The sequence below is a fragment of the Diabrotica virgifera genome, chromosome 2 (assembly GCF_917563875.1).
Source record: "Diabrotica virgifera virgifera chromosome 2, PGI_DIABVI_V3a".
NCBI lineage: Eukaryota > Metazoa > Arthropoda > Insecta > Coleoptera > Chrysomelidae > Diabrotica > Diabrotica virgifera.
Genome location: NC_065444.1, coordinates 36,510,643 through 36,523,158, shown reverse-complemented (window position 1 = coordinate 36,523,158; position 12,516 = coordinate 36,510,643). Strand labels below are relative to the sequence as shown.

At 32.1% G+C, this 12,516-nt stretch overlaps 1 protein-coding gene across 1 annotated transcript in view; it reads right to left on the bottom strand.

Moving 5' to 3' along the window:
- LOC114327415 (equilibrative nucleoside transporter 3) overlaps positions 1-12,075 on the bottom strand; it is a 112,404-nt gene extending 100,329 nt beyond the window's left edge. Inside the window, exon 1 of the mRNA XM_050642541.1 lies at positions 11,869-12,075. The gene's annotated coding sequence lies outside the window, so the exon portion shown is untranslated. The remainder of the gene's footprint in view (positions 1-11,868) is intronic.
- Between the last annotated feature and the right edge of the window lie 441 nt (positions 12,076-12,516).

Below are 12,516 nucleotides of genomic sequence, written 5' to 3'. Positions count from 1 at the left end.
CATTTAGGGGACAGGATGTATCGAAGCATTCGTTAAATCAAGTTAATTATAGAGAACAAATAAAATTGTTTAACAAATACGATCTGAAATTTTCTAATTTATTTTCTGACTCGAAGAATATACCGGCGTACCTAAAACAGCACAGAATGAAAGAATCAATTAGTAGTTACATTTTGATCCTTTTCGGTAGAAGTAGACGAAACTACTGATAGAGGTAACATGTCATTCACAAGTATAAATAATTGTTCTTCGATACGCGTTACGTCTAAATTTATGAGAGGTTGTTAGGTTTTCAGACTTGAGTAGAAGCCATAAGACAGAATATATTTTTGGTGTTTTAATTTAAAGGATAGATTAAATTTTTTGATATCAAAAATAAATTGGTAAGGCAAATTTATGACGGGGCTGTCTTGATGTCCAGTGAATTGTATGGTCTCCGGACAAAAGTTAAAACAATTGCACCAGGCAAAACTATTATTTACTCACTGTTATAAGTCATTGACCTCTTTGACTATTCAAAATTTAAAAGTTACGCCAAAGAATTTTCAAATTATCTATTAGACAAGTTCATTAAAAATTATCCATCATTTTTTAATCAAATAAAATAAGAAAATGAATTAACAGTTTTATTTTCTGATCCAAATATTTTCGGAAGGTGGGATAAGTTACAGACTATGTATAATTTTATATACTGCAATTCATTAGGTACAACAAACTGTTCCCGAAATTAATAAATTATTGTGCTCAAATGTGGGCAAATTCTGTCACAAATGAACGGGATTTCTCTTGTCTCAAAAGAGTCAAAACGTATTGTGGAAACACCATGAAACAGGAGGGAATGTCAAACTTGTCTCAAATTTCGATAGAAAAAAACTTTTAAAATCCCTCCAAAACAATAATAAATTTTACAATTACATACATTATAACCCATTTTGCTACTTCGAAACAACATAGACTAGAGTTAATTTATAAACAGGTATAGTTTCTAAATTTATAGGAAAAAAACAAAAAAAAAACAAAAAAAATAAAAAAAAAAACAAAAACCAAAGATCTTCTATGAAATTGAAGCCTTTGGAGACAAAACCTTGCCGACCCTGTCCCTAAAGCCAAGAGCCGCCACTGACAAAAATGTAGGAATTGCTATGTTATTGCATGTTAGTTGATAGATAAAATAAGAGTAAGCCCTTAGATCTTAGATTTAAGTACATATGTGTTCTTTACTAATTTAAGTCCGAAAAGAACTGTTATTTGGTCATTTGTGACCAGATCGCAGTAATATAAATATAAATACTACACAGGTGAAAAAAAGAGGTAGCAAAGCTTTGTGTGAAAGAGAATCATCATCATCTATCTTCTATATGTCTGTAATTTAAAAAAAAGAACACCCTTCATATTTATTTAGACGGAACGTTGATTTTTGCTAAATATAGAATAAAACTGTTTTAGCAGGACGGGAGTATAAAATTCATAAAACACGCCGATACTGAGGGAAACAGCAAATTAGATTGCATGTCGATGGAAAATCATAATGTGCAATATAAATGAAGATACTGACGGCAGTGGTTTTGAGTATGGATCGAATTTTTGATTATATGCGCTTGTAAAGTAATGTTTTCATTTTCTCATTAAGAAAAAATTTTGAGTGTGATTGTTATTATTTTATCAGTAAATACTTACCTACCACCAAAATTTACAAACAACAGAATTTGTAATTATTTTCTTCTATTTATGCTAATATGTACTTATATATTTATATTTCTCTAAATAAATATAAACTAAATTATCAGTTAAAACCAAAACAAAAATGTTTGCTTTTTCAACAGTGTTTCAAATATTGGAAAAATTTGCTATAAATGTTTTATCACAAAACCAATAAAAGAAAAACAGTAAATTCCAATGATGCAATCAACCAAAAACTAAATAATTAACGAAAATGTTTGTAGCCTTATCAATAAAAATTAAGATTACATAAAAAAATTCTGGTAGGTATCTATATCATAATAATATATTTTAAAGATTATTTCATTCATAGGAGATTCTGACCAATAGAAAGCTACAGAAATGCAAATTAAGGTGATCATTTTTGATAATATCCCGTCGTCAAGTATATTACGTCAGATGCCCTTCGTTGCTACGAAAAAATACATTCAGTGACATTAATGACAATTATTAATGTTTTAAAAGTTATGAAAGGGATGACTTTCAACCGTAAAATATTTTATATCAACTGTGTGTTTAACAGTATTAATTTGTACTTACATTAATACATTACAATAAAATTTTGGTTTTGAACAGTTTTATTCATGAAATAATCGCAACAAATTGCACTCGGTCTCTAAAATTAATATAGAATTTATGCCCTCGTGACACTTTGACATAATTTCAGTCGCCTTCGGCCCGTGAAATTAAAACTGTCAAAGTGTCACTCGGGAAAAATTCAATAATTTCAGAGCTCTTGTGCAATTACTACTGATTATTTCATTCATAGGAGATTTTGGCCAATAGAAAGCTACAGGAATCTAAATTAAATTGATAATTTTTGATAATTGCCCGTCGTCAAGTATATTACGTCAGATGCCCTTCGTTGCTACGAAAAAATACATTCAGTGACATTTATGACAATTACCTAATGTTTTAAAAATTATAAAAGTGATGACTTTTAACCGTAAAATATTTATAACAACTGTGTGTTTAGTTGTACTAATTTGTACTTACATAAATAAATTACAATAAAATTTTGGTTTTGAACAGTTTTATTCATGAAATAATGGCAACAAATTGCACTCGATCTCTAAAATTAATATAGAATTTTTGCCCTCGTGACACTTTGACATAATTTCACTCGCCTTCGGCTCGTGAAATTAAAACTGTCAAAGTGTCACTCGGGAAAAATTCAATAATTTTAGAGCTCTTGTGCAATTACTACTGAAAATTTACTATCGATAAGGAGATAATCTTGTAAAGGATTGACCCATTTTTATATATAAAAAACAATCTTACCATGAAACAAAATAATATCACTTTGCGATTTATACAAACAATTCGAACTGCCGTGAATGAAATTCAAGGTTTGTCAAATAAAATTTAAATTATGACGATTGTTTTACATAAATTACATGCTGATGATATTTTTATTGACCGCACTAATACTATACATTCCGATTGTTGAGGAAATACAATGCGAATACTTTGCTGAGAGAGACGCAGGCAGCTAGACATATGGCAGATATGTGCTAAATAGCAAACAAGTTAGAAAGACAAGAGTTTACAAAGAAATTGCAACGAAATTGAAATTTACGCATATATTGAACCATCTGCGCTGGCTGGTGCTCGTAAAAGTAATCGAGAGTCTGTAGGATGGCAAGATGACCATTGTTTCAAGAGACCTCTATATTCTGCAACACTGTCACGGACCAGGTTTTTGCAAATAATCAGCTGGATGCGTTTTGCTGATAAAGCTACTCAGAAACACCGTAGACAAACCCAAAAATTGGCACCTATTAGCAACGTGATTGAAATGTTCGTAAGTAATTGTTAAAAATACTATAATCCCGGTTCTCATCTTACCGTTGATGAAGTTAGTTCCATTTCGTGGTAGATGTCCATTTAGTGTCTCAATTCAAATCAAACCACCAAAATATGGGATATTACCCTAAGTTTGTCATAGTTTGTTTGTGTATTGACAGCGAAGATGGCGAGACGTGTTTTAGATATAAGTAATATTTAATTTGTACGCTTTTTTTACTGCTGAAAAAGCCAATGGAGGCCCTTTGCCCTTTACGACCAGTTCAATCCGTACATAAATGTGTGTCATGCATTACGTTCTAGTGAGGCAAAACTCAAGTCAGTTTTGAAAAACAGAGAAAGTCACGCAGCAGTTTTGGAAACATGGCAAGAAGAAGAAGAAGCATTGAATATTCAACAACGGAAGATGCGCTGACTCCCTCTACAATTAGCGTTTGGCCACACGCGCTATTTTTTACGGCCGCCGTAAGAGCCGTAAAAATCAGCGCGAAAATTGGTCCCACGGTGAGAATAGTAGATGGCCAGATTGAGCTGTAAAATATCGCGCAGCAACAGTCTGGCCATCTACTATTCTCACCGTGGGACCCATTTTCGAGCCGATTGTTACGGCTCTTAGAGTTTGGCTACACGGGCGATTTTTCAAAATCAGCGCGAAAATGGGTCCCATGGTGAGAATAGTAGATGGCCAGACTGTTGCTGCGCGATATTTTACAGCTCAGTCTGGCCATCTATAAAGCTACGGCTCCACGGGCGAGAAATTGACGCTAGCAGTAGCAGTAAAATGAACTTAAGGTTCCGCGGAACGGAATGGGAATAGCCGAACTGAATCGACTACGCACAAGTCCTGTAGTCGGTACAGTTCGGCTATTCCTATTCCGTTCCGCGGAACATTAAGTTCATTTTACTGCTACTGCTAGCGTCAATTTCTCGCTCGTGGAGCCGTTCGCTTATTCTCACCGTGGGACCCATTTTCGCGCTGATTTTTACGGCTCTTACGGCTTACGGCCGTAAAAAATCGCCCGTGTGGCCAAACGATTACGGCAGCCGTAAAATATCGCCCGTGTGGCCAAACGCTTAGGGCGTTAGGGTAAACAAGTAAACATCCCTCGCCCTCTTTATGATTGCGGCACAGCAACATAGACGATCAGGCACATCAATGACGGATCTACGGGGAGGGAAAATGGGAAAATTTCCTCCCCTAACAAGGTTTAAAATTAAAGAAAAATAATTGTTGAAGCATAAAAATATATTAGCTGACATGAAACTGAAGCCACAGACAGACAAATTCAACCCAGTGGCGTAGCGTAGTGGGGGCGGCAGGCACTTTTTAGGGGGCGGCAACATTTAACAATAAATAATAAAAATATTTTGTAAATATTTGAACTATTTTATATTTGTATCGCAACTACAAATTCGGACCGATTGAAAGGAGCACGGAATTTTTCATTACTTATTTTGTGACGAATTCGGTGAATTCCTTTTCTTTGAATGATATTTTGTAGCGACTGGCAACAACGTCTATACTGACTTGTGGGAATTCCCCGTTTATGACTAACAATCAGAACAACGTAAGACGCGAGGTGGAGTGCAAGAGGCGATGCCGTAAATGTGACATCATTACAAAGACATTCTCGTCACTTTGGATTTTGGAAAAACTGACAGAGTCAGGTGAAAGCTTAAACACTAGGACAGATGCAGGTGCTTTACTAATTTCGATGCAGTCATTTGCCTTTCTTTGTTTTTTGGGCCTGTGGCAGCCGGTGCAACATGAAGTGAATGATGCACAAAAATATTTACAAACAAGGGGACTTGACATAAGATTGTGCGCTCAGTAAAATGCTTTGCAGATGATATTGACAGAGAAAAGAGAGGAATAGGCAAATGGTGCTGTTGGTTATGCAAAAATATGTGTGAAGAACTTGGAATTTCCATAAAACCTCGGAAGCGCATAACAAGAAAGCATATTTTTGATGACGGAACCAGAGGTGCTAACTTGTCCTGTGAAAATGAGTTGAGACGAAAGTTGTTTTCTTCCTTAGATAGAGTTATTGTAGAAATTCGTGAGCGTTTTCAACAGCTACAGAATTTAACGGATAAGTTTGTTTATCTAACGTCGGCTATATTATTAGATTCAGACAAATGTAGACTACGCATCTGACGAAATTGACGAGCAGGGTTTCAAGCTATAAAAACTTCGACTGCGGACTTTCGTTGCTGCTGCAGGCAACGAAATTGATTAATGCAGACTCACTGGAATTATTTAAATTTGTTATTAAATCCAAGCTGGAAGATACTCTGCCCAATATTGTAATAATATTCCGAATATTTTTCACAGTAAGCAATGCCAGCTGTGAAGTTTTTCAAAATTGAAATTGATTAAAAATTATTTAAGATCGACAATGAGTACTCTAATTGGCTATTTTGTCTATTGAGCAAGAGGTGTGTGATGCGATAGACATTGACGGTGCAATAAAAGACTTTGCTCTTAAAAAAAAGTAGACGTATAAATTTTTAATTGAAGACGGAAGTTTTGTTTTTAATTCTAACAAATACTCATATTACTTTTCAGTAAAAATAAAAATATAACATTATAGAATCGTTCTAGTTCTAATCAAAAATTGATTTTATTTTTTAATTTTGTCGATCGTCAAGGTGTACCTAATAGTAATCGTAAGTGATAGGTACCTAAGTTATATCAATGTATCTAATTGGTTAAGTAAAATAATTTTTGTATTAATAAACGTGATTGTAAAACTTAGATAAACTTTTTTTATTTAAAATCCAACCTGTATAATGCAAAATAATGATGACTGGTTTCGCCGAAAAGTTCTCTATAATTAATGTATGTAATGTATAGTACACAACACAATAAATTAAAATACCCAAAGAGGGCGGCAAAATTGTCTTTCGCCACGGGCGGCCGACACTCACGCTACGCCACTAATTCAATCCAATAAACACGCCTGTCGGGAAAATTAAGGGAACTTAATTCATATAAGTTATTATTTGTGTCTTTTAGGTAGTTTGGGTTTATCTTTTTTATGGCTTTTGGTTGGTGTTTCACTGGAAGTTTCCCCCTAAGGCAAATTTCCTCTCCCAAGGCAAATGTCTAGATCCGCCACTGAGGCACATAGTACAGGACTGCTCACAGAGAGCATAATACACCCATACCTCGCTTTACGGCCTAGATACGTTACACGAAACATGGCCGCAAAGCGAAATGCAGTATAACGAATCAATTATTCTAATACAAATTCATAAAAATTTAATGGGATAGGTTCCAAATTTGTTAATAGCCTAATAAAATAAAAAAAAGTCAAAATGTAAATTCGTACAGGTTAAAACAAATTTTATATCAAATTTTAGGTGTGTACAAAAGATATTTTCAAGAAAGTATCCAAATCATACAAGGGGATCATTGTTTAAATAATTAAAAAGGGGTCATTTTTGCAAAAAATATACTTTTTTAACTGCTGAGGTAATTCACTTATTAATGAAGGTCTATGAGATTTTTTTTCTGCAAAGTTGAAGGGTAAATCTTTCTAAATTCGACCCCCTATTTATTTAAATAATTGTATATAAAACTTTAAAAACAAATTTGCAAAAAAATATTTTTAGCGTTTTAAATAAGCACTATAAAATATCTTATTTTACGGTGTAAGTTGCGCTATGTTACCAGTATTAATTAAAAATAAATTGGTCGAAAAATATTTAATAGTTTTTGAGATATTGAATTTGTTTATTAAATGTTACTATATTTTCAATTGCAAAAACGTGGTTGTTGCCAAAGAAATATTCACCTGCTTAAGATCCTATTATTTTTATTTTTATGTATATTTTCGATAAATGTATTGATAAATTCAAATTTCAATTAAACTGCCCCCTAAAATGGCATTTGAAAACTATTCAAATTTGTTTATAATTTGTTTTTTTAATAACGTCGCGGGGATTGAGTATTTTGAAATGCCGTTTGGATAATTGGGTTCCTGGGAATTTTTTACTAATTAACAAAATTTTTTTGTCGTTTTTTCTTCTTCTTTTTTTCTTGGAGTTATATTAATACGGGCCCTTTTAATGTAAAATTTTATTAAGAATGTCGAATCTCTGAGTTGTAGATTCTAGACCTAAAAATATTAAGATTTAACTAAAATCTCTTAAATAAAATGTGGCTACTTACTGAGTTACAGGGTGTTTTATTTAAAAATTTAAAAATTATTTTTACCAACTACTTTAAAACTATTTGACGTATCCTTATCATACTTGGCAGAAAGTGTGGCTATTATACTATACACCCTACTAAATTGTGATTAATAAACATTTCTAGCTAGTGCCAGAGGCGTACGACAGGGATAGTGAATTATTGACCCTTCCCAAATTCTACGCCACTGAGTGAATTACTATTTTAGCGTAATTTTTCGATTCTCCGATACTTTGTATGTAAATAGCTTTATTGGTATCGATAAAGTCATCAGTTTGAGAGATATTGGAAGTTTAAAATGAATGAATGAATGAATCAAAATAACTATGCTGTTTCATTTTTAACGTCCAATATCTCGAAAACTAATGACCTAATCGTTACCAGTAAAGAGTATATTATTTACATAGAAAGTATTAGAGAATCGAAAAATTTTGCTAAAATGGCAATCCCCTCAGCGGCGTAGAATTTGGGAAGGGTCAATCATTAACTATTCCCTGTCGTACGCCTCTGGCAGTAGCTAGAAACTTCAATTTATCACAATTTAGTAGACTGTATAGTACCCACACTTTCTGCCAAGTATGATAAGGATACGTCAAATAGTTTGAAAGTACTTGGTAAAAATAATTGTTAAATTTTTAAATAAAACACCCTGTAACTCAGTAAGTAGCCACATTTTATTTAAGTGATTTTAGACCAATCTTAATATTTTTAGGTCTGGAATCTAAAATTTAGAGATTCGACATTCTTAATGAAACTTAACCCTAAAAGAGCCCGTAGTAATATAACTCCAAGAAAAAAAAAAGAGGAAAAAAGAAGAAAAAATTTTGATAATTATTGAAAAATTCCCAGAAACCGAATTATCGAAACGGCATGTCAAAATATTTATGCCTTGCGACGTTATTAAAAAAACAAATTATAAACAAATTTGAATAATTTTCAAATGCCATTTTAGGGGGAAGTTTAATTAAAATTTAAATGTATCAATACATTTATAGAAAATATACATAAAAATAAAAATAATAAGATTTAATACGGGTGAATATTTTTTTGGCAACAACCGCGTTTTTGCATTTGAAAATTGAGTAACATTTAATAAACAAATTCAATATCTCAAAAAATATTAAATACTTTTCGACCAATTTTTTTTTGTTTAATACTGATAACATAGAGCAAATTCTCTTGTAAAATAATATATTTTATAGTGCTTATTTAAAACGCTAAAAATAATTTTTTGCAAATTTGTTTTTAAAGTTTTATGTATAATTATTTAAATAAATAGGGGGTCAAATTTAATTTAGTAAATCTTATGTGAAAGATTTACCCTTCAGCTTTGCAGAAAACAATCCTATAGACCTTCATTAGTAACTGAATAACCTCAGCAGTTAAAAAAGTAATTTTTTTGCAAAAATGACCCCTTTTTAATTATTTAAATAATGATCCCCTTATATGATTTGGATACTTTCTTGAAAATATCTTTTGTACCCACCTAAACTTTGATATAAAATTTGTTTCAACCTGTACGAATTTACATTTTGATTTACATGTAGTGTAATTTTATTTTACTAGACTATAAATATGTTACATGGTTTGTCGTTAAAAATGCATTTTATCTGTTTATTTTATTTAAATCAAAAATACATACAAAAAAGCACATACACTGGTATATAAAATAATAATAGATTCCAAAAACCAAAAATAATCTACAAACTCCAAGCTTTCTTGTTGTATCCCCATATAAAGGGTAAACGATTTTTATTTAGTCCTGTAATAGGCCTTGGATTTTTGGATTTTTGGACAAATTAGGTGGTTTTAGCTTAAAATCGCCAGTGGCATTCGCACCAAGTAGCAAAGTTAATCGTTCTTTAGACCATTTATAACCAGGCGCAGATTTTTCGGTTTTTGAAATGTACGTGCGATCAGACATTTGCTTCCAACAAAGTCCTGTTTTGTCTACGTTAACCACTTGTTCAGGTTTATAACCACCTTTTTCTATAATTCCCTTTAAAATGTTAAGATATTCCTTAGATGCGGCCTCATCTAATTTTATTTTAAAATTATGAATACACAAGTGGAAATAGAAAAGAGTGTGCATCGAGATTGCGTTTGCTCGAGAATGACAGACAACATGGGGTCGTTATAGCGAAACATTTTAGGCCGTAAATCGAACCCGTGCCGTAATTGAACAGGGCCGTTATAGCGAAATGCCGTATACAGAGCGGCCGTATAGCGAGGTATGGGTGTATACAGGCGACCCTACAAACTTCCTCATGGCAACGGAAGAGTCAACAGAATATGTATAATATAAAAAAACTGGACATCTGTTTGTAACGTATTTTATAATGCATGGTACATTCCATGTCAAATCACTCAGGCAAAAAATTTTGGATCTCCGATTTGTCTGAAAATTGGTATGTAGCTTCTGCGGGACGTAAAAATAGGATATTTAAGGTCAAAAAATCTTCTTCTTTTTTTCTCAAAATGTTATTTTATGCGATTTTACAGTGATTTGGTGTTTATTTAAACAAATATGCATTTTCTGTCGTAAAGTAACAATGAAAAACATAATATTTTAATAGAAAGGACTCAAAAATGTCATTATATGGCATTATAACAAGTTATTTTGAATCAAAACAAGTTTTTGATCAAATTTTATAGTGTAAAAACGTTAAAATACCGTTTTTTACATTTTCCTCCATTCCCAAAATACATCATCATCAATTTGGCTGAAAATTTGCCCACAGATAACCAAAAGATAGGACTTTAAGTGGATAGAAGGATTTCAATTATATTATAATACCAAAAAAGTTACATGCAGTAATATCAGACTCAAAAGTATATATTAGTCCAGTCGGGATAGCATTTGACCTTGAATGCCGAGCTGCCCAAAATTTTATTTTTCTGATCTTTAGGGGAGTCAACAGTAGCCTAAAGTTAAAATCACGAATGAATTCCTCCGTTACGTTAGCCGCCATCTTGATTTTAAAGGAGAACCTGTTTTGCTCAATATCTCCGCCATTTTTAACTTTTCGACAAAAACGGTAGGAACTGAAATTGTTCCAAATAAATCGTATTTACAATTATTACAATTTCTTTTTAACAATTTTTGTCGTGAGGTCGATATTTTCGAGTTAATTGTACTTACAGTAAGTAGACGCCTATATTTTTGACTATAATATTGCATGTAACTTTTTTGGTATTGTAATATAATTCAAATCCTTCTCACCACTTAAAGTCCTATGTTTTGTCTATCTGTGGGCAAATTTTCAGCCAAATCGATTATGATGTACTTTGAGAATGGAGAAAAATGTAAAAAACAGTATTTTAACGTTTTCTACACTATAAAATTTGATCAAAAGCTTGTTTTGAATCAAAGTAACTTGTTATAATGCCATATAATGACATTTTTGAGTCCCTTCTATTAAAATATTATGTTTTCTATTGATACTTTACGATATAAAATGCAAATTTTTATAAATAAACACCAAATCACTGTAAAATCGCATAAAATAACATTTTGAGAAAAAAAGAAGAAGAAGATTTTTTGACCTTAAATATCTTATTTTTACGTCCCGCAGAAGCTATATACCAATTTTCAGACAAATCGGAGGTCCAACATTTTTTTTGCTCCCAAATTGAGTGATTTGAAATGGAATGACCCGTATAAATGTAAATTCAATTACCTATTCTGTGATGTAACCCATATCGACGCTAAATAAAAAAATAAATAATCACTACAATTTAGAAACAGTAGAATCTGTAATTTTGTTCTATTTCTGCACTAATAATAATTGTATAATACCTAGTTCTCTTAATGAATGTAAAAGACAATTATCAGTTAAAACCGAATTTTTGCTTGTCGTAGACCATGCTTCAAATATTGGGGAAATTTTCTATAAGTTTTATCACAAAACCAATAAAAGAAAAACGTTAAATTCGAATGATGCAATAAACCAAAAATTAAATAATAATTATTATTATAATCAATGAAAATGTTTGTAGCCTTAGCCTTATAAAAAATTAAGATTCAAGATAAAAAACTCCTGGTGTAGGTATTTTATATTTTAAAGAAAATTTTGATCTCGATAAGAAAATAATCTCGTAAGTAAAGGATTGACCCATTTTTATAATATAAAAAACAATCTTACCATGAAACAAAATATCACTTTGCGATTTATACAAACAATTCGAACTACCGTGGATGAAATTCAAGGTTTGCCAAATAAAATTTAAATTATGACGATTGTTTTACATAAATTACATGCTGATAGTATTTTTATTGACCGCACTAATACTACATGCCGGTTGTTGAGGAAATACAATGCGAATACGGTGCTGAGAGAGACGCAAGCAGCTAGACATAAGGCAGACATGTGCTAGCAAACAAGTTTTATGAATGTCTACTGGGTGGAGCATCTCATCTGCCATTCATTGGATCCTCAAAGAATAAGAATGATATTATACCTCCAGCCGCCCGGCCGGCTTTTCCTAGAAGTGGAGGTAAACGATCTAATAGGTATCAAATAGTTTCGCAAGATACAGGATGTCCTTCTTCTATAAAGGAGTTTATGTATTGTCTCTTGTATATTGAATAACCGAATATCTAAAATGCATTTTGACTTTTGACTGTGTGTTATAGTCGAATCTATTGTCCCTTTAATAATTATTATACCTGCTATTCAGTATGTTTACCTCTCAAAACTTCAGGAGGAAACAGGACTACCATTCAAATACAAATGACTTTGTAGTTTACTGAACATACGGTTTAACATACGAATGGCTGAACATACGAACGT